The 19,952-nt window shown below is 45.7% G+C and overlaps 1 protein-coding gene across 3 annotated transcripts in view; it reads right to left on the reverse strand.

Moving 5' to 3' along the window:
- KRCC1 (lysine rich coiled-coil 1) overlaps positions 1-19,952 on the reverse strand; it is a 304,687-nt gene that overhangs the window by 92,543 nt on the left and 192,192 nt on the right. The gene's annotated exons all lie outside the window — the stretch shown is intronic.

Here is a 19,952-nt window from a genome sequence, read left to right on the forward strand (position 1 = left end):
CGGTGCTTGATAAAAAAAAAATAAAAAAAAGCTTTTAGCTGCCTGGACCAACCAGCCTCTAGGTAGGACTGGGGTTTACATAGTTTTTGTTGCCGCCGCCTTACTGCCTTGCCCTGCTTCACGCTCGTGGGTGTGAGCGAGACACCGGGGTGAAGAGGAGGAGGACTACACCTCCCAGCCTCCCTAGCGGCCCATCAATCGGAAAGGTGAAATTCTAAAAGACCGCTAGGAAGCATTATCGAAAGCCGCCAGCTCAAAAAAGGGTGACACATTCTGGACAGCTGTGAAAGACTTGTGATCCATCGGGGAGCTATTAACTCCCATTAGCTGCACCATTACAAGTGAGTCATGGGTAAACCATTTTACAAATAATTATGCCGCCCCCATACAAGAGGCGGACCTCTTTGAGTCTGGGCCATCAACTAGAATACAGATAACCCTGTCTGAGGTGGAAGAAGCCATCCAACAGAGTGTGTGCAATAAAGCTCCTGGCCCAGACGGCTTACCCATTGACTTTATCAAATGCAAACCAGACTTTTGGGCAGCTCTTTTTTAAATGTTTTTAATAATCTAGCGTATGCTCCGCTACCTAGCACCTGGTCCTCGAGCATCATTGTTCCTATTTTTAAAAAGGGGGATCGTCCCCAACCCAGTTGTTATAGGCATATCTCCCTAATAGACAACACCATAAAATTCTTGGGTAAAGTCCTATACAATAAGATATTAGAGTGGTCCGAGGAAAGCGGTATCTTAGAGCCTTGTCAGTTGGGTTTTTCGAAGTAAAGTTGGCACCAATGAACAATGCCTAAACCTTAATTTTGTCATGGGCAAATACACCATAGCGCGGGCCTCGCCAATCTATTTGGCCTTTAAGGATTTGACCTCTGCTTTTGACCATGTCAATAGTTCAAAGCTCTGGTCTATCCTTTTGGCCAATGGATTAAATGAGCCTTTTGTGCACCTCTTGGCGCACATCCACAAAGATCTTAAGACTCTGGTTAGGATCAGCAGCGGGGGTGAAGTTACTAAGGCCATTAAAGTAGGCAGGGGGGTTAGACATGGTTGTGTTCTAGCCCCCCTCCTCTTTATTATTTATATTAATGGACTGCATAAAACATTAAAACCAATGCCCACAGATGTCCCCAAAATCAATGGTAAAACACTTCCCGTACTACTCTATGCGGACGATGCGGTCCTTATGGGCCGCACTCCCAATTCTTTACGCATTTTAGTGCAGGGTTTTGGTAACTACATGGATAGTTTGGACTTAAGTACCAATTAAAAAAAATCTTTTATAATGTCTTGTGGTCCTAGGAAACGCCAACTGAGTTCTATATCGGTGGGCAACCAGAAATTGACTAGCACTACCACTTTCCCTTACCTTGGGGTGGTCTTTCCTGTGAATGGCTCCTGGACTGAGCACATGGTTCACTCAAGGAGCAAGTTCTCAAAGGCCATTAACTCGATCCTTAGTCTCCCACGCCCAAAGAGAACAGGTGCTATTTTAGCTATTTAAAAAAAATTAAATCACAATGTGCACCAATAGCCACGTATGGTGCTGAGGTCTGGGGTATTGCCAAGAGTTTTCATATCCAACAAGAAGAGAACAGATTCTGCAGGAAGTTACTAGGCGTACCGATCTCCACACCCCAATATCCTTGCCCTAAGGAACTTAACCTAAGTTTCATAGAGGACTTTATTAGGGCCCGCCCGGCCCTCTTCTAGCCATCTGTATGGAAGAATCCGGCCGCATACCTAACTATTGAAATCATAAGCGATTGTATTGGGTGCGAGAAAGGGAAGGATATTCCATGGCTGTCAGGGGTGTATCGAAGTTTATGTAGCGTTAATAAAGGAAGTGTCTTTTTTAATCCTAGCACAGCCGAGACTATGCATAAGAATGACCTGAGGAGTGCACCTTATTCACTTTACAGAACGGAAAGGATTGAAAGGGAATCTAAAAAATCCCTCGTCTTTAGCTATATGACCATCGAACAGCCTGTGCATCCCCTGGCCAATTATCTTACCCTGTCTAAGAGCCATTGGGAAAGGAGTCTTTTATTCGTCTAAGGGCAGGTACTTTTAAATTTGTATTATGTTCCCCCCTCGGCCATCACCCTAACCTTGACAATGCACCCTGCCCATGTGATGGCCAGAGTGGTCAATCTATCTTACATATTCTGTTCTTCTGTAAATACTATTTAAAATATACTAAGTGGCTTTTAAATCCGTTATTTAAAAAGATCGTGCCCATTAGTCTAGAAAATGCTTACATGAGGTTACTTACCTTGGCTGATGATGAGTTGGTTTTCCGCACAGGCACTTGCTTGAGAATTGCCGTTCGAGCACGCCAGATGATGTCTAATCCTGGAGTCTTTGTATTGTGTACACATGAGTTTAATTTGACTTATCTTGTTATTGTGCTCTTTTTATGTATATTGCTAATGGATTTTACTATGATTCTCTTTCTGTGCATTTTAAAACTTGTTACGTTACTGCGTTTTTATGGATACGACGTTATCGGAATAAAGTGTTTTTGAACCTTGAACCTACTAGTTTTATATTCGCTTAAGATCCTCCATTTGTTCGGATTTAGTTGAGAGAGCCTCTTTGTTTTTTAACATGGAAATTTTTATTTATCACTTTTTGAAATGACTGTGGAGGCCAAGGCCTTTCCCATAATGGTCGACTGACCAATTCATCAATTGCCAGATCTAGGTACTGCCGGGAAGGCACGTTTGTTTGAACTTCTTGCCAGAGAGCCTGGCATAATTGGTTATCCATCAGTGACTTTATTTTTTATTCCATTTTTTAATGTAGGCTCCTTTCCTTGCAAACCAAACTCGAGCCTTATCTGGGCTGATGCAGCATTGCGAGGAAGATGAAAGAGCGATCTAAATATTTTCGTGATGATTAGATTTGAAATTGTCACATCTCTCCCTTGTAAAGCCTCGCATCCATAGGAGATATTCAGGGGCAGTTTTTCTGCTATTAACTTTGGCAGTAGCAAAATGAACAAATGATGGAGGGAGTGCTGAAAAAAATGAAATCACCCCCAGTCACAGATCTGGGTTTAATCCATTGCTCTTTTGCTCACCACGCCACCCCAGTTTCGACCCAGCCATATGCAACTTAGTCTTGACCCTGCTCCCCATGGGAATCGTCCAGCCCGAACTGCCAGGCCAGGCTGCCCATGGACTAGAAACAAGCATCCAAGGACCGGTTTTGGGGTATCACCCCATATCAGCCAGGCTATCTTGAATCCAAGGTCACAGTGAGCACAGGACCCACATCTGGGCATACCTAGCCCACTTAGGACAACAAAAGCAAAAAGAAGAGATAATGGACTGAATGCTTTAAAAAAAAAATCAAACATTCACCCCAGTCAGAGATCTGGGTTTAATCCATCCATTACCTTTAGCAGTGGCAAGTATTTTGGGCCGTCTAGTGATCTCTGTAGAGTACAGAATGCAAGGAGAAGATTGTTACCCTTCCTCTGCAGGTCCAGCTTGTGATGGAGGAAGGAGTCCTTGCCGTCAAATAGTACTCCAAGGTATCTGTACGTTTTATCCAGCTCCACTTGTCGACCAAGTAAGTTCCATTTGTGTTTTTTCTGTACCCTGTTGCTTACTTCCATGGCCTTAGTTTTCTTCTCGTTTATTGACATCCCGTGGCTGTTGATATATTCTGATAACTTGTCAATGAGACCTTGCAAGCCAATTTTTGCTGCAACACATTGAGCCTGCACCTGAGAACACCAGGAAGCTGCTCCACTGCAAAAAAGCCTGCACTTGAACTTTAAATGAGATTATTTCCATGTTTTTGTTTTGTAGAGAACCCTGTAGTGTGTACCTAAAAGCGGTTTACTCCAAAAGTACAATATTACATACTGTTGTGGTTAAAATGCCTAGTTTTATCTAAAAAGGCTAGCATTAAGCTGGGCTTACTTTGAGGCATCTATGTGGTTTGATTGTGTGAGTACTGAGTCTCTACCCCCATACTACCTCCCTAAGAAGCCTTGGAGTGTTCACCCTTGCTACTCTGAGATCAAGACCAGAAAGGGTGTAGTTGGCCCAGTTTGCAGAGCCACAGTACTCTGGGCGATCAGTTGTGGCACGTATTTGCAACCTTAAGTTCTTAATGGCTTACTCTTTTGTTTTGGTCCTGAGGAAGACCCAAGTGGATGAAATGAGTCACACATATTGATCAGAGGGTCAAAACGTTGACGCTTTAGAAAACAGAATGTGGACTACTGACATCTGGTTGCGACACAGTTTATGTCAGTGCCCCACCACTATTAGGATATTGGCAAATGGACCGTAGCCAAGTTTTTTGCAAAGATATTTCTAAATTATCATAGCGAAATCTGTTACTGTTTTTAATATTAGCACGGTTTTCACATTGCATGAGCACTTCATCACCATTACACCAGCACATCCTGGTTCTAAGAGGTATTGTTGCAAATGTTATTTGTTCGTACTCCGTGTTTCCAACAGATTGCTCCCCATTTCAGTATTAAAATGACAACAGTCATGTCCCTGGTCACATTTAAATAGCTGGATCTTGTAGCTAAATACTTTTAAAAAATCTGTTATGTAGAGAGCAGCCATCTAAAGACACTGGACAGAGACATCAGCAGCCATTTATAAGTTTCTTTGTAATCTTGTTGCAAGTGTAGCGCTAGAGGATGATGGCCTCTTACTACCGTAATAACACTCTGTGTAACCTAGCCTAACGCCGTAATAACACTCTGTGTAAGCTAGCCTCATGCCGTAATAACACTGTGAACTCCGTCATAACACTCTGTGTATGCTAGCCTCACTCCCTTATAAAACCCTTTGTAAACTAGTCTCACTCTGTAATAACATTGTTATTAGGGAGTGAGGCTAGTTTACACAATCTGTGTAGGCTAGCTTCACTCTGTGAGAACGCTCTGTGTATGCTAGCCTCTTACTACCCTAATAACACTGTAAGCTAGCCTCACTCTGTGGAAGCTACCCTCAATCCATGATAACACTGTTAACTAGCCTCATTGCGTAATAACACAGTGTGCGTTAGCCCCACTCCATAATAACACTCTGTGTAAGCTAGCCTCTTATTACTGTAATAACACTGTGTAAACTAGCCTCACTCCGTAATAACACTGTGTAAGCTAGCCTCTTACTACTGTAATAACACTCTGTGTAAACTAGCCTCACTCCGTAATAACACTGTGTAAGCTAGCCTCACTCCTTAATAACACTGTGTAAGCTAGCCTCTTACTACTGTAATAACACTCTGTGTAAACTAGCCTCACTCCGTAATAAAACTGTGTAAGCTAGCCTCACTCCGTATTAACATTGTGTAAGCTAGCCTCTTACTACTGTAATGACACTCCGTGTAAGCTAGCCTCTTACTACTGCAATACCACTCTGTGTAAGTTAGCCTCATGCCGTAATAACACTCTGTGTAAGCAAGTCTCTTACTACTGTAATAACACTGTGTAAGCTAGTCTCTTACTACTGCAATAACACTGTGTAAGCTAGTCTCTTACTACTGTAATAACACTCTGTGTAAACTAGCCTCACTCCGTAATAACACTGTGTAAGCTAGCCTCACTCCTTAATAACACTGTGTAAGCTAGCCTCTTACTACTGTAATAACACTCTGTGTAAACTAGCCTCACTCCGTAATAAAACTGTGTAAGCTAGCCTCACTCCGTATCAACATTGTGTAAGCTAGCCTCTTACTACTGTAATGACACTCCGTGTAAGCTAGCCTCTTACTACTGCAATGCCACTCTGTGTAAGTTAGCCTCATGCCATAATAACACTCTGTGTAAGCAAGTCTCTTACTACTGTAATAACACTGTGTAAGCTAGTCTCTTACTACTGCAATAACACTGTCTAAGCTAGCCTCACTCCGTACTAACATTGTGTAAGCTAGCCTCTTACTACTGCAATACCACTCTGTGTAAGTTAGCCTCATGCCGTAATAACACTCTGTGTAAGCAAGTCTCTTACTACTGTAATAACACTGTGTAAGCTAGTCTCTTACTACTGCAATAACACTGTCTAAGCTAGCCTCACTCCGTAATAACATTGTGTAAGCTAGCCTCTTACTACTGTAATAACACTCTGTGTGATAGCTAGCCTCTTACAACTGCAATACCACTCTGTGTAAATTAGCCTCATGCTGTAATAACACTCTGTGTAAGCTAGCCTCTTATTACTGTAATAACACTCTGTGTGATAGCTAGCCTCTTACTACTGCAATAACACTCGGTGTAAATTAGCCTCACTCCATTGTGCCATTGCTCATGCCTGGGACCACTGAACTAATGTCACAGGAGAGGATCAAATTAAGCAGCTGATCGGACTAAATTATGCAGCAAGAAAATACATATTACGCAGCATAATGCGTCACATTTTGTGGCAGCATTAGTTCATTCAGGATATTATAAGTTTACACTCTATGGGCAAATGTTTTATCACATTAGCATCCGTTTGATACCTGAATACATTAATTAATGCCTGAAAGCTGGCCAGTTAATCTTTGCAAAGAGCCTGCCATTCAGCGGCAACATGCGTTGCAGAGTTTTTAATAAAGTTTGACTCGTTTGTGCTGGAAACGGATTTGTTTTTGTTAAATCTGCAAATTATGCAGCATATTCTGAATTGTGGCACGTGCGGCACATCCATAGTCATGTAGAAAACACCAGGCCTGCATCCTTGCATCATTCAGGAGGCTGTGCTCATGCCCATCTGCTGAGGCACAGGTTTGTGTCGCAGTAGAGCAGGGAAGGAGAAAGGTGAAGGGTCCTAAAATCCCTACACTGCCCTTGAAACTAGCCACAAGGGAAATGACCAGGATTGGACCCCCATACCCCCTCCACCGGTCCCCCAGATCTTTTGATTCCTCGCTGGTAGTAGGAAGAGCTGTGCTGTGAAGAGGAACTTCGAGGAGCTGCTCAGCCTCTCCGATCTTGTCACACATCCTACCCCCTGTTACACAAAACCACAATGTAGGGCTGGAGAAGAGAAGGGAAATCCGAGATCTATGGTAAGTGTCAGACGGTCCACAGTGGATTCCAGAGAAGTGTCAGCCCGCTGCTTCACTGCAGGTGTAAGTCACTGGGAACTGGCAAGAGTGTGCATCTGAGTACTGACATTCGAGTGCCTAGTGCCACCTGCCCACTGCTATGTGTCTGTCATCACCAGTGATGGCAGTCACACCAGTGAACCAGACTGTAAGAAAACTGGCAGATTGTAACTGGATGCAATGTCCACCCAACAAAAGCAGGGGATTGGCAATAATATGTGCCTGGTTCGGTCTATGATGCCTGCATGTGCACCTGAGCAGGCGCTGCCTACGCTATGTCTCGGTGAAGCGTCAGCTCTTCAGTTTTCTCGGAGCACAAGTACTGAGGAGGTGGCTCTGATGTGAAGGAGCAAGTTCTTCCAGGCTTTGGAAGCTAGGCAGAAGGTAGCAGAAGGCGCAACCTCGGCTATGGTTCTGCATATGTGGGGAATGCGTGCAAGTTAGAGTCCGGCCTGTATGTATGAGAAGAGAGAGAGGTTTTGAAGAGTGCCCATCTGTGGACAGGCAGACAGCGGAGGTCTTTGTGATGTGGGGCGAGATCGGTGTGGGGAGGAAGGCTGAGTGCGAGTCAGGTTGCTGGGTTCTGAACGGTCACAACTCTTCAGGTCAGTTGGGCGTTCATTCCAACAGAGTGTGTTGTCGTGGTTCTGCTTGGTGTCGATGATGGCCTGGGTAATGATCCAGAGTGTACTGACTGGGAGCCATTTGAAGATTTTCTTCAGCATTTTGAGGGCGTGGAAACAAGAACTGGAGGCTGTATTCACGTGGCTGGTCACAGCGAGCTGGTCAATAATCGTTATGCCAAGGTTCTTTGCTTGGGTTGCCAGCCTGGTTGGTGGGGGGTGTAAGTTGTGCCAGCCACCAGATGGGGATCCATAGTGTTGTGTATCTGCCGAAGAGTACAACTTCCGTTTTGTCTGTGTCGAGTTTGATGCAGGAGGTGAAGTTGGTCTGGGTGTTTGGTTTGAGAGGTAGGTGATCAGCCGAGTGTCATCGGCGTAGAAGATTACTTTACATGGCTGCAGATAATGCTAACAAGTGGGGTCATGTAGGTGCTTAAGAGTGAGCTGAGTAAGACTGAGCAATGATCCTTGGGAAACTCCACAGATGAGGTTAAGGGAGTCAAGTTGACTGACTAGGTGTGATCTGATAAGAAGAAGCAGATCCAGCTCTGTGCTGGATATTCAATCAATCAAACAGGATTTATGAAGCGCAACTAATCACCCACAAGAGTGTCCAGGCACTGACAGCCAAGATGGTTGTGTTGCATCAGGTGAACAGCCAGGTCTTGAATCCGCTTCTCAATTCCTGGTGGAAGGGTGAGGTCCGAAGATGGAGGCTCTTCCAGGACTTAGCAGTGAGGTAGGAAAAGGAGCGTCCTCCATTGTTGCTTTGTGAGCGAGGGAGAGGGATGTAGAGTGCAGGGGTCTGGAGGGTTGGTGGAAGCTCAGGCAGTGGCTGATGTAAGTAGGGCTTTGCAGGTATGAGCCAGTATCTTAAATTACCATCTATTGTGGGGAAAGAGCCAGTGGAGTTTCTCCAGATGAGGGGTGATGTGGGTCCGTCTGGGGAGGTGGAGGATGAGTCTGGCTGCTGAGTTCTGAATGGTTTGCAATCTCTTCAGGGGTTGTGTGGTAATTCCTGCATAGAGTGCGTTGCCATAGTCCAGGTGGCTGATCTTTCATGGCATGCGCAGGGTAAGGATGAGCTGTATGCCGGATTTGTGGAGGCGCTGAATATAGATGGGTGGGAGACATTGTCGTTGGTGATGAATAAGTTGAGGAGGATGAGGGCAGTGGTGTCTTCTCTGTCCATTATGTCGTCAGTGGCAGCTATAAGGAAGGTCTCAATGGTATGGTTGGGCCTGAATTCGAATTGGGTGGGGTTGAAAAGGTGGTTGCCACTTAGCTGGTAGCCTAGCCATTTGTTGATGATTTTCTCGAAGGCTTTTGCTGGGTTAGGAAGCAGGGAGATCAGCCTGTAGTTGGGTAGTGTCTGTGGTCTGCTAAAGGTTTCTTTAGGAGGGGGAAAACAGTGGTGTGCTTCCAAGAGACCAGGAAGGTGGCCGTGCTAATCGAGACATTCAGGATCGGAGTTTGAGCTGCCCTGAAGGGGTCCAGTCCTTTGGTGAAGATTAAATTAAATGAAATGAAGGATTTGTAAAGCGCTACACAGACCCATGGGTATCTAGGTGCTGGATAGACACGCAGGCAGTGAGGTCGATTAGTAAGGTAAGTTTAGTAAAGCCAGGTCTTTATGCGCTTCCCGAACTGCAACAGGTTAGGTTCATTTTTGAGAGAAGTAGGCAGGGAGTTCCAGAGTTTGGAGGTGGTATATGCAAAGCTTTTGCCTCCCCACTTTAGTTTAAACATCTTGGGGATAATCAGATTGCCACTGTCTGAGGATCTCAGTGGTCTGGCTGGGATGTAATGCTTGAAGAGTTGCGACAATTGCCTAGGGCCCTTGCCACGTGTAGCCTTGAACGCAATACATAAGGCTTTGAACTGAATGCGTTTGCCGATAGGTAACCAATGAAGCTCAGCAAGAGCCTTAGAAGCAGAGTCAAAGCGGGTAAGTCCAAGCAGGACTCTGGCAGCGGCATTCTGGTTCACCTGAAGTTTATGTATACTGCCCTTACTCGCACTAGTGAGAAGGGCGTTGCAGTAGTCCGGCCTAGAGCCAATTAAGGCCATGACTCTGTTTTCCTTAGTTCAAATGGGATGAACGGAAGCACTTTTTTTTTTAGGATTGTAAGGATATAAAAACATGCAGGTGTAGTCTGGTTAATCTGGGATTCAAAGGAGAGCCTGGAGTCGAAGAGAACACAGAGGCTTTTTACCTTGCTGGCTGGTATTGGAGGAGAGCCCATATAACTTGGCCACCAGCTGTCTGACCGGATACTTGGCGTGATGACCAACAGCATGACTTCTGTTTTTGACGTATTTAGTTTCAAACAGTTAGCCTGCATCCAGTTCCCTATATTACCTATGCAGTTTTGAAACCGAGATGCCGTATCCGTGGCTGGGCTGTTGATGGACACAATAATCTGTGTGTCGTCAGCGTAGGACACCAGCAAGAAACCGAAGCTTCTTATTTGCTTGGTCAAGAGGGTGACGTACAGGTTAAAAAGAGTGGGGGTCAGGGATAAGCCATGAGGGACTCCACAGGGAAGTGAGAAATCTGGGGAGACTAATACATCATGTGCCACTGATTGCATCCTGTTGGACAGAAAAGATCTAAGTAGGAGGAGTGCTTTATCCCCGATTCCTAGTGAGGCAAGGCGCTCAACCAACACTGAGATCCAAAAGGATAAGGGCAGCACTACCCCCTCTGTCAAGGGTTTGCCGAAGTTCCTCTGTGGCCGAAACAAGCGCCAATTCGGTACTATGATGGGCCTGGAAGCCATATTGCGAGTGGTCCAGAATGTCGCCTTCCATGAGAAAAGAGGACAGTTCCTCATTTAGGAATCTTTCGATGACTTTAGCAAGGAATGGTAGCCTAGAGATGGGTCTATAGCTTGAAGTGTCCTCTGGATCAAGATTCGGTTTCTTTAAGGGAGGATGGAGGCTTTTTACCAATCAGTGGGAAAATACCCCGTGGTGATAATATGGTAAAAAATGGGCCAGAGGACGGATGCAATGGTTTCAGGGACCATATGCAAGATTTTAGGTGGGCATGGGTCGAGGGGGCGATACGGACCTGATTAAAGAAATTAATTTGGTAGTCCAGTCAAGCGTGATTGACAGAAAGATAGGGAGTGTGGTGGTTGAGCAGCCACCTGCTTTAGCGTGAGGAGTAAGGCTGGTGCTCGGGGTATTTAGAGGAACAAAAGCATTGAAGACTTGGTTTAAGCTCTAGTTGAAAGGCATCAGCTAACTTATTACAGAATTGCTGGCTACTTTCCTGGATTTGTGTTTATGGAATCTTAGAGATTTTTTTTAACCATGGTAAAAAGCTTTTTAGCGCAACCATTAGCTGATTCTATTTTTTCTTTAATGAAGTCTGATTTGGCCTTCAGGACAAGCTTTTTATAGGTTTGAATGGCCTGTCTGTAATCTGATTTGGTTTTGACATCCTGTGTGGTATGGGCAGGGTTCCGAGGGTGCTCCACAATCTATAGACTGCTTGGTTGATGAGGTTTCTTCTGTGATGGTGGACTGGGTAGTGAAGGTGGTTTCCTGCGAGATGGGCAGGAGGGCTGCGAGGGTGGCAGGGAGCAGACGGGGTACTAAGTTATTGTAGCTGTTGCTGATCTGGCTGCAGAAAAAGAGGGACATATGGGTGCAGAGCACCTGAGATGGGGTAACAAGTGGTGCTAGTTACAGGAGACCAGATGTCCTTCACAATGGCAAAAATGTTGTTGGTGCTGTTTTAGATATGGCTGATGAGAGCGACTCTTTTCGTGGCTTTAATTTGCTGACCCTATCATTTGACAGCTGACCTACATGTGTTCATGTCTGTGTTGGAATGGCTCTGCCTATATCTGTGTTTGAGCTGCTTACACTGGCATTTTGTGACTAAGTTCTTATGTTCAACTTGCTTGTGACCTTATTCTGGTAGTATTGGCGGGTGGTTTCGAGTGGACCAGAGTGTCTGTGCAGGAGGTGATCCAGGGAAGTTTTCGAGCAAGATTTTTGTGGTGCTGTGCGAGTAGATTTTGGAGCTGAGGACCAGGTTTCTTCTGGGATCTTGTTCCATTCTCAGCGAGTAGATTTCAAGGGTGCAGTTTAGGATGGGCGTGTTGAAATGGACTAAGGTGTGGTCGGTCCAGGTGAGTGGAATGGGCTTGTTCAAAAAAATCTTAGTGAAGGTGGTGAAACTGGGGTCCAGTAGATGTCCGGCGGCATGGGAGGGTGTGTCGACTTGCTGGGTGAGTCAGAGGGTCGCCATGTCTTCCAGGAGGTTGTTTGTGTTGGGGTAGGTGTGGTCCTCCAAGTGGTAGTTGGTTGCCAAGGAGGATGAAGGCGCTGGAGCAGAGTAGCAGGTGGGTGGTCACAAAGTCCACGATGGTGCTGACAAAGTTGGCACATGGTCTGGGAGGTTGTAGATGAGGGTTCCGCTCAGGGTGTATTTGCTGATTATGTGCAGTTTGAAGATTAGGGGTTCCATGCTGTTGCTGGTGTTTGCAGCGGTGGTGGCACAATGGATGTGCTTTTTAAAAATGACGGCAATTCCTCCTCTGGGTCTGTTTGTCCTGTCTTAAGATCTTGTTTCCTGGTGGTAATGCTGTCACAATGTTGGTGGCTGTCGTGGGGGTGGGGGTGGTGGGTGGCGGAGTCCGCCAGGTTTCGGTCAGGAAGAGCAGGTCTGGAGAGAGGTTGTGTAGGAGGTCCTAGACTTCAGTGGCATGCCTAGCAAGGGAACCAGTGTTGAGCAGAAGGCAGAGCAGGGAGAAGGTGGGGTGCAGGGGGTAAGGGTTTCAGGGTAGTGGTTGTCAGGTGGAGAGAGTGTAGAGGTCGTGAGTGTGCAGGGGAGTGGGTGTGCAGGATAAGTGGCAGGTGAAGCAGGAAAATGCTCTTACAACGTCGGTCAGTGACACCCGGCACCAACTATGGTTGTGCCCCTCTGGGTTCAGGACGAGTAGATTTGTAGTTTCCTGGGTTTTGTGAGGATCAGAGTTCCTGGCTCTGCTGTGCTGCGGCCACCATAGTGTACAAGCGGAAGGGGGGTTTCTATGAGTGCAGGGCTTAAGCAAGAGGCAGGGAGCGAGTGCAGTGCAGGAGCGGAGGCAGAAACGGCATCCGCAGTGGGGGTGTAAAGGGGAGCAAAGAGTGGAAAAAGAGAAAGAAGGAGGTAAGAGTGGCAGAAGCACTTAAGAGAGTAAAAGATTAAAGAAAGAGCAAAAAAGGGCAAAGAGTGGGAGGCAATCGAAAAGCAGTAAAGAATGAGTGAGAAGTCAAAGAGGCGAGGAATAAATGAGAAAATCAGGAAAAAGTAGCAAGGAATGAGTGAGAAAATAAAGAACAAAAGCAGCACAGAATGCGTGAGAATGTAAAAAAAGGCAGCTAATAATGAGTGAGTGAGAAAGTCCAGTAGATGCTCTAAAGAAAGAGTAAGAAAGTTGAGAGAAAAGGGCAGAGAATGTGTGAGAAGGCCAACAGGAGGCAAAGAATGAGTGAGAAGGCAAAGAAAGGGCAAAGCAAAAATAAGGGACAACATAGCAAAAGAGCCAACAGAAAAAGGCTGAGTGGCAACGAGAAGAGCACAAGCAGAGAGGAGGAGATCTAGTAGCAGGAAAGCAGAGAGAGTGGGGGAGTGACAGAGAGATCAGGACTGCAAGAGAGCAGATGTAAGAAGAGCGAGGGAGAAGGTTTAGGCGGGGAGACTTGTGAAAGCACTGGAGCGGGATTGGAAGGGGCTGAGACTGGTTGAAGAACAGACACCAGTAAGCACACAGAAGCCGGCATCGGCTAGGCGAAGCCGGAATGGGCCGAGCAAACCCTGGTTAATTATTTTAAAGCTTGTGACGCAAGAAACAAACTGATGACTGTGGTAACGGGCACTAGATGCTTTGACCACATTACCCCTTCACTCAGGTCTCAACTGGCTCCCGCATAAAGCTCTACATCGTAACGGACCAAAGTACCTGGCAGAAAAGAACCGAATCTCAGGAAGCAAACTCTCTCTCAGAGGCGCTCACTCAGAGGCGCAAACTCTTTCAGGCTACAACCCCCAAATTTACGAAACAATCTCAGGAGGCAATTACTCACTCAGAAGCAAAAACTCTCAGGTTAGAACCCTCCAGATTCAGGAAACAAACAACCTACACACGCTCCTTTTCCATATCGCCTAGAAGGATTTGGAACTCCCTACACCCAAGGTTCAGTCTATGTCTTCAAAAAAGAGATGAAAAAGATGAACAGAGTCCGCTCTTAAAAGTCACGATGAGCCCGCCCCCTGGCCTATTGGCCGCTACAATGACTGTAATACCAACACAGGGCTGAAGCACATCAATTCCCAGTGGAACTCACACAAACATTGTCCCCTGGGTTCCTGAAATGGAAACCGCCGCAAAGCAGAATCATGGATTTATGAGGAATGGAGATAGTCTATTCATAACTCTGTTACTACATACCATATCTTACTGAAGTCCTTAAAGTTTATATTTGTTTTTATTAGATGTTCTTTTTATGCATCAGATCTTCATTTATGTTTATCATATGTACAGCGCTCTGATACCCTTGGGTTTAGTTCACACTTTATAAAACACCATAAATAAAATAATAAACAAGTACTGCGCAGGGATCCTTCAACCAAATTAGAGGCACAAGAATGCCTGCAGAACCTCTGCTTCAGAAACACCAGAGGAGACTAACTAAGACTGTGCCAGGAGGTCTTCAGATAAGTGCAGAAGGCAGAACTGAAGACTTCAAAAAGGCAGGCTTTTAACTTTCTCATAGATATTGATAAGCTCTTCAACTGCGGTTTATGGAATCTATTTTTAACTCCTCACTTTGCCTTTTGAGTACTTAACATTAAATCTCATTTTAAAGTTGCAGTTCATCTTTAGAGTTTTGTAATGATATACACTATTTCATTGATAGAACAAATAAGAACTGTGCCTTTCATTTATCAGTGGGCAGGAAGGATGGGTGCAGTGCCCGAACGAAAGCCACACTCTTCCTCCATCCCATGTCTGGATCTAACCCACTGGATGTAGCCTTAGGCTGTGCGCAGCAGGGTGCGTGCACGGGGTCTGGCTGCACCCAACCCTCTATGTGACTAGTAAAAAGGAAACAAGTTATGGGTGCAAAGCTTGAATTAATCTCAGGGTCTGATAATTACTTGCAATGCATTCCAGACCACCATATTGCTCATTCTGCCACTCAAGAAAGAAACCAGCCACATGCAAATCAGTCTTGTTTCTGCTCCAATAGAACAAGACATCCCAAAATGCCAATCCAGGCCCTCTCTAGAACAGAACACAAGCATCCCATAGCAGTTTCAGCCTTTTGAGCCTCGCCAGGTCGTGCAGCTTGAGTCCAATGATAGAGTGAGCGTGGGACCCATGCCTGGACATGGCAGTCGCACTTATGGCATCTCACTTATAGTAACAAAACACTGATTACCCATAACCCTTCATTTGGACAAAACCCACTATGTACAGCCTTTAGCCATGCAAGGTGAGTTTTACGCTTAGGGCCTAGCCTTTTGCGATGCACAAACACAACACTTAGCCAACTATGTTGACATATCCAGTGTGCACAGCCTATGGCCATGCACACCAAGGTGTGCGCCTGCCTACAACACACTATACACAGCCTATGGTTGTGCAGCACAGGTGTCATGCTAACTGCTCATGTAAACATACAGAAAATGGCCTTCGAACATGTAGAGTCAGAAACTGGGGGTATAGCATGGCGTTTGCCCAAGCCTTGTGGCAGCTTCGGTCTCACCAAAACAAGCTGCACTTGGCATTCTGCCATGTGCATTGATCGCCTGGACACAAATTATTGAACTGAAGGTGAAAGCACATATCACTTTAACATTTACATCTTCACTATGCATTGCACACCAACAATAAACTTTGATACAAATGACAGCACAGCAATATTAATCTGAACATATTCTACATTGTGGCACAGTTGCCCAGAGTGTGGGTTTTAGCCATGCCTCATACAGGCACCCTGCACCATTGTGCTCTACCTTTGGCTGTGTGCAGTGACCAATGGGTGCAAGCCATGAACTTGGCTCTTGTGCCCACTCCCAGGGCACTCTGAACCACTGTGCACTGCCATTGGTTGAGTAGGGGGTGACCTTTGGCCATGATCTGTGCCCACGCCCCATGCACCTAGAAACACTGTATGTAGCCTTGTACAGCAGGTTGTGCATGGTTTTACTTTTGGGCCATACCTCGTGGGTCGTCCTTACGGTGGGAACAGGGCATGGCATTCAACTACGCTCTGTAAAAGAGCCAATTTTCATAGCACATTTTTTTACGATATAAGATACCCAAACCTTAATTTACCTTCCCTGTTTAATCCCATATTCAAGATTAGTGTTTAAAGCAGCATGGAAAGCAATCAAAACAATGCATTACTGCAGTTAACAATAAACCCTTAGCAAAAAAGTCCGTTTTGCACTCGTCAATAAAAGTCACTCATAACCAAAGTCTTAACCAATATCTTAACTGATTAAAGATGATGCTTGATGTCTTTGAAACTCCACCAATACACATAACCAGTCATTAAAATTAGCGAGAAGGTTGCACTACCACAACATGTAGATGTCCCTGCAATGGTTACTCAATTAAACAGCAATATTCCCACTGTCAGCAAACATGAAAAAAAAAAAATAATTATGATTTTAGTGATATCATCAAAAATTTTAATAGTGATGTAATATCATCATTAAGATCATCTGTGACCATGTGCGAGGCCTTGAGCAGTGCTCTGGGCCTAGGGACACAGCTCAGTAGATCTCTGTTTCAACTGACCGACTCCACGCGTTTTTTTGTGCAAGCGATTCGGGTAACAAGTCTCCTGATGGGTGCTGTACATGATTTGGAAGGTTGCTCAGTGACAGAGTACTAGACTTTGATGTGTGGTAGGGATACACTCAAAATGACGACCAGCCCCATGCATCGGCCAAGACAACGACTAGTAGCAGCTGATCAAACCATGTAGAGAACGATTACCAGCTTTTACTGTGGAAATCTATGTTGTTTATCATGGCTAGCCTCACTAGTACAAATATATGTGTGAATAGATCTTAATTAAATGATGGGAGCAGCACACCCACGTTGGGAGGAGTCTTGTATTTATTTAGTCCCTACAGTTGCAGAGTCATCAACAGGGTTTACTAGTAGTCAGAACTGATATCCTTCCTTTTCCTACCTGTTTCCAATACTGCTCTCATTCTCCCTCCCTCCTGAAACCAATGGAAATCCAAGTGTATGCATTTTGTGTGAAATCACCTATACTTCGATGGAGCAGGAAGGATGGAGTACACCTTCGTTTGACTAAGCCATTTCCTGCAAGTCAGTCTGTGTGGTGGAATTTATGGATGAAGAATTATGGACAGAGGCATGATCAGAGTTGCACACCCACTCAAAGAGATGGGTTGCATGCAATGTTCCCTCTAATTTTTTTCCTCTGTGTGCGGCAGTGTGCGCTACAGCCACGGCAATGTGCGCCAAGAATCAGACCGCGTGTGTGGGTGCAGCAACAGGGGTTCCTGCTTGATTGTGCAAATAAATGACCTAGGTACTGGAACGGAGGAGGCCTGTTTGATGGGGCAGGCAGGGTCGGACTGGGATCCCGAAGTAGCGCTGGCAATTTTGCCACACTGGCTCCCACCAGAGGTGGGGTGGAGGAGGGGGGGGAGGCGAAGTGTCAAGCACTACTGCTTAAACGCGGTCCCCAGCACTGGTGCTTTTGTTACTGAGGGCCCAAATTGCAGCAAAACTGCCCCCAGTAACACAACTGGCCCCCACTACTCCAAAACTGACCCCCATCCTTCCAGGCAAACGCCTGATGCCTGCTAAGGCCAGTCCAGCCAGGGGGTGGCCTTCGTATTGGTGACTGGCGTACAATGGTTGTGTCATGTTTGAAATGAGAAAGTGCAGAGCATATGCAACCACGACAAAGCTACACTGATATATATATTAGGAAAACGGGGCAACCGGCCTCATTCCACAGTGCCAGTGAACCTCTTGTTTACTAACTACACAGTGGCAGCTCAGGGACATCTTAAGGACTTTGAGCGCCCTCGGCCAAACGTATTTTGAGGGCCTCTGTGCGGATCAGCTTTGAATTTATGATGCAGTTTCATCTTTCTCATGTCCTTTTGGCCAGATCACAAACCGTGCACAGACACACTGGTTCAAATTCCAAATGTGTTTATAGTTAATATTCAGGGATAGTGATGTATTTTTCCAATATTGTAACACAGTAGAAGCCCACTAATACTACTGCAAATAATCACTGTGACATCCTCTCATTTCTCATATCCAAGATCCTGTTTGAATCTAAAATAAACATTTTTTATGGATGCTGCATGAAACAAAACCACATTTGTCAAAAAATGTCTAATACAATCTCACACATTACCCAGCTTAAATAAATGAAAGGAGAATGCTATTTGCAATAATCTGTTTAAGAATTATTCAAGGTCATCAGGGCAAGACTCTGCAGAACAAAGCTGGCTCTACCAAGGCGAGGGTTACTCCACTTTTTAAAACTGATAATCATAGTTCACTTATCCGCTCTGAAGATGGTTTCTTGGATACACAGGGGGGGGGGAACGTACATAGATGTCCACCATGTGTGCATTCTGAGTAACTAATATATGTTAGTGATTCTGAAAGCACGCATGGTGCTTTTAGGCCTGCTCAGGGCTTTAAGTGGGATGAAAAAACTGGGGGGTCTCTCAAAGGGACATGCCTGATGTAATTAAGGGCGTGGCGTAAAAACACGTAAGCTAAAAACTTTGCTTAGCATAGTGTGCCGCCCAACCGTTATTGTGCTGCCTCTGTCACTGCATTCAGATATATAATACAATAAGTAACATTATACCTACAACAACCCAGGACTATTGACTTTGCAAATGGTTGTTAGTTGCATAGGATAAATGTTGGAAAACGAGGCAGCATCTGTGAGGCCTGCACAAATAACATGACCACATTTGTCCTTCACTGGGAACCAAACACCCAATTGTAGTGCCTGGCTCTCAGATGGTAGAGTTGCAGAACAGTCTGAGGCTTACTCCAGGGAGGTGGTGTGGGCTACTAATCGCCATTTGCAGGTGCGCAAAAATAACACTCAATAATTGATTGTCCAGTCTGTACTTTGCTTTATAAAAGTAAGAGTACATTTATTAAACACACACACACTACTCAATACTATGCACCAATTTACAAATATACATAAGCTGTTGGAATTACTTTGTGACATTGCGTAACATCTCCACCCCTCCCGTGGGGGGGGGTGGGGTCTAGCACCACCACTCCCATGTATGCACATGAACTTGCCCCCAATGCAGATGGTTGAACATAACCTGGAGCGAGCGCCCTGCGCACTGGCACCATTCCAGTAGCGACCCACCCCATTACCTCAACAAGCATTAACAAGCATTTGCAATGCAATAGGTCTCGCATTTATAGGAGTTTGAGCTATTGGCATTGTAAATGACAATGCTTTTTATTTAAGTTTGGTTTAAAACATAAATTACAGGCACTGTCATTTATAATGCGAATAGCTCAAACTCGTATAACTGCGAGACCTATTGCATTGCAAATGCTTGTTCGAAGCGCTGCGAGATTTAAATGATATAGCGCTACATACCCCCGAATAGCGCCGAGAAGCGTGTGTTTTTGACTCCCTCTGGGGGGGCTAAGAAAAAATTTCGCAGGGGGGGGGGGGGGCCTGAAACTTTAAGCAATCGGTAGAATGGAGCTGCAGGGGCTCTTAGAAGGGGTGAAACAACAGCGAGGCCTCATTAACATGCAAATGGTCTTTTAATGACCTGTGAAGTGCTCGGGTGCGGCTGTGTGTGTGCCCGGAAGCTGTCTCAGCCCGGGCTGCCACACACGACGGGGGGGGGGGGTGGGGGTGGGCTGAAGCCCTGTGAGTCCAATGGGTGTTGCGCGCCTGGGTCGCCACTTCGCACATCCTGAAGGAAGCCCCCTGCGACAGCCCGTCCGAGGTGGTCTCCCAGCCGTCTCATTTATGCGGAAGCGTGGTCTCGCGGTCGTGGGGCGCTGGGGTCGTTCAGCAGCACACCCTTCATTTGTGCAAGAGCGGGGAGTTAGACTGGGGTAACTTGCAGCAGTCTGGACGCGTCCTGCCTGCCCCTGCCTGCGCGCTTGGCTTCCAGGCAGGCCTCCGGGTTGCTATGGTGTTGCATACAATGCCATGACAGAGCAGTGTTTC

The sequence above is a fragment of the Triturus cristatus genome, chromosome 2_2 (assembly GCF_964204655.1).
Source record: "Triturus cristatus chromosome 2_2, aTriCri1.1, whole genome shotgun sequence".
NCBI lineage: Eukaryota > Metazoa > Chordata > Amphibia > Caudata > Salamandridae > Triturus > Triturus cristatus.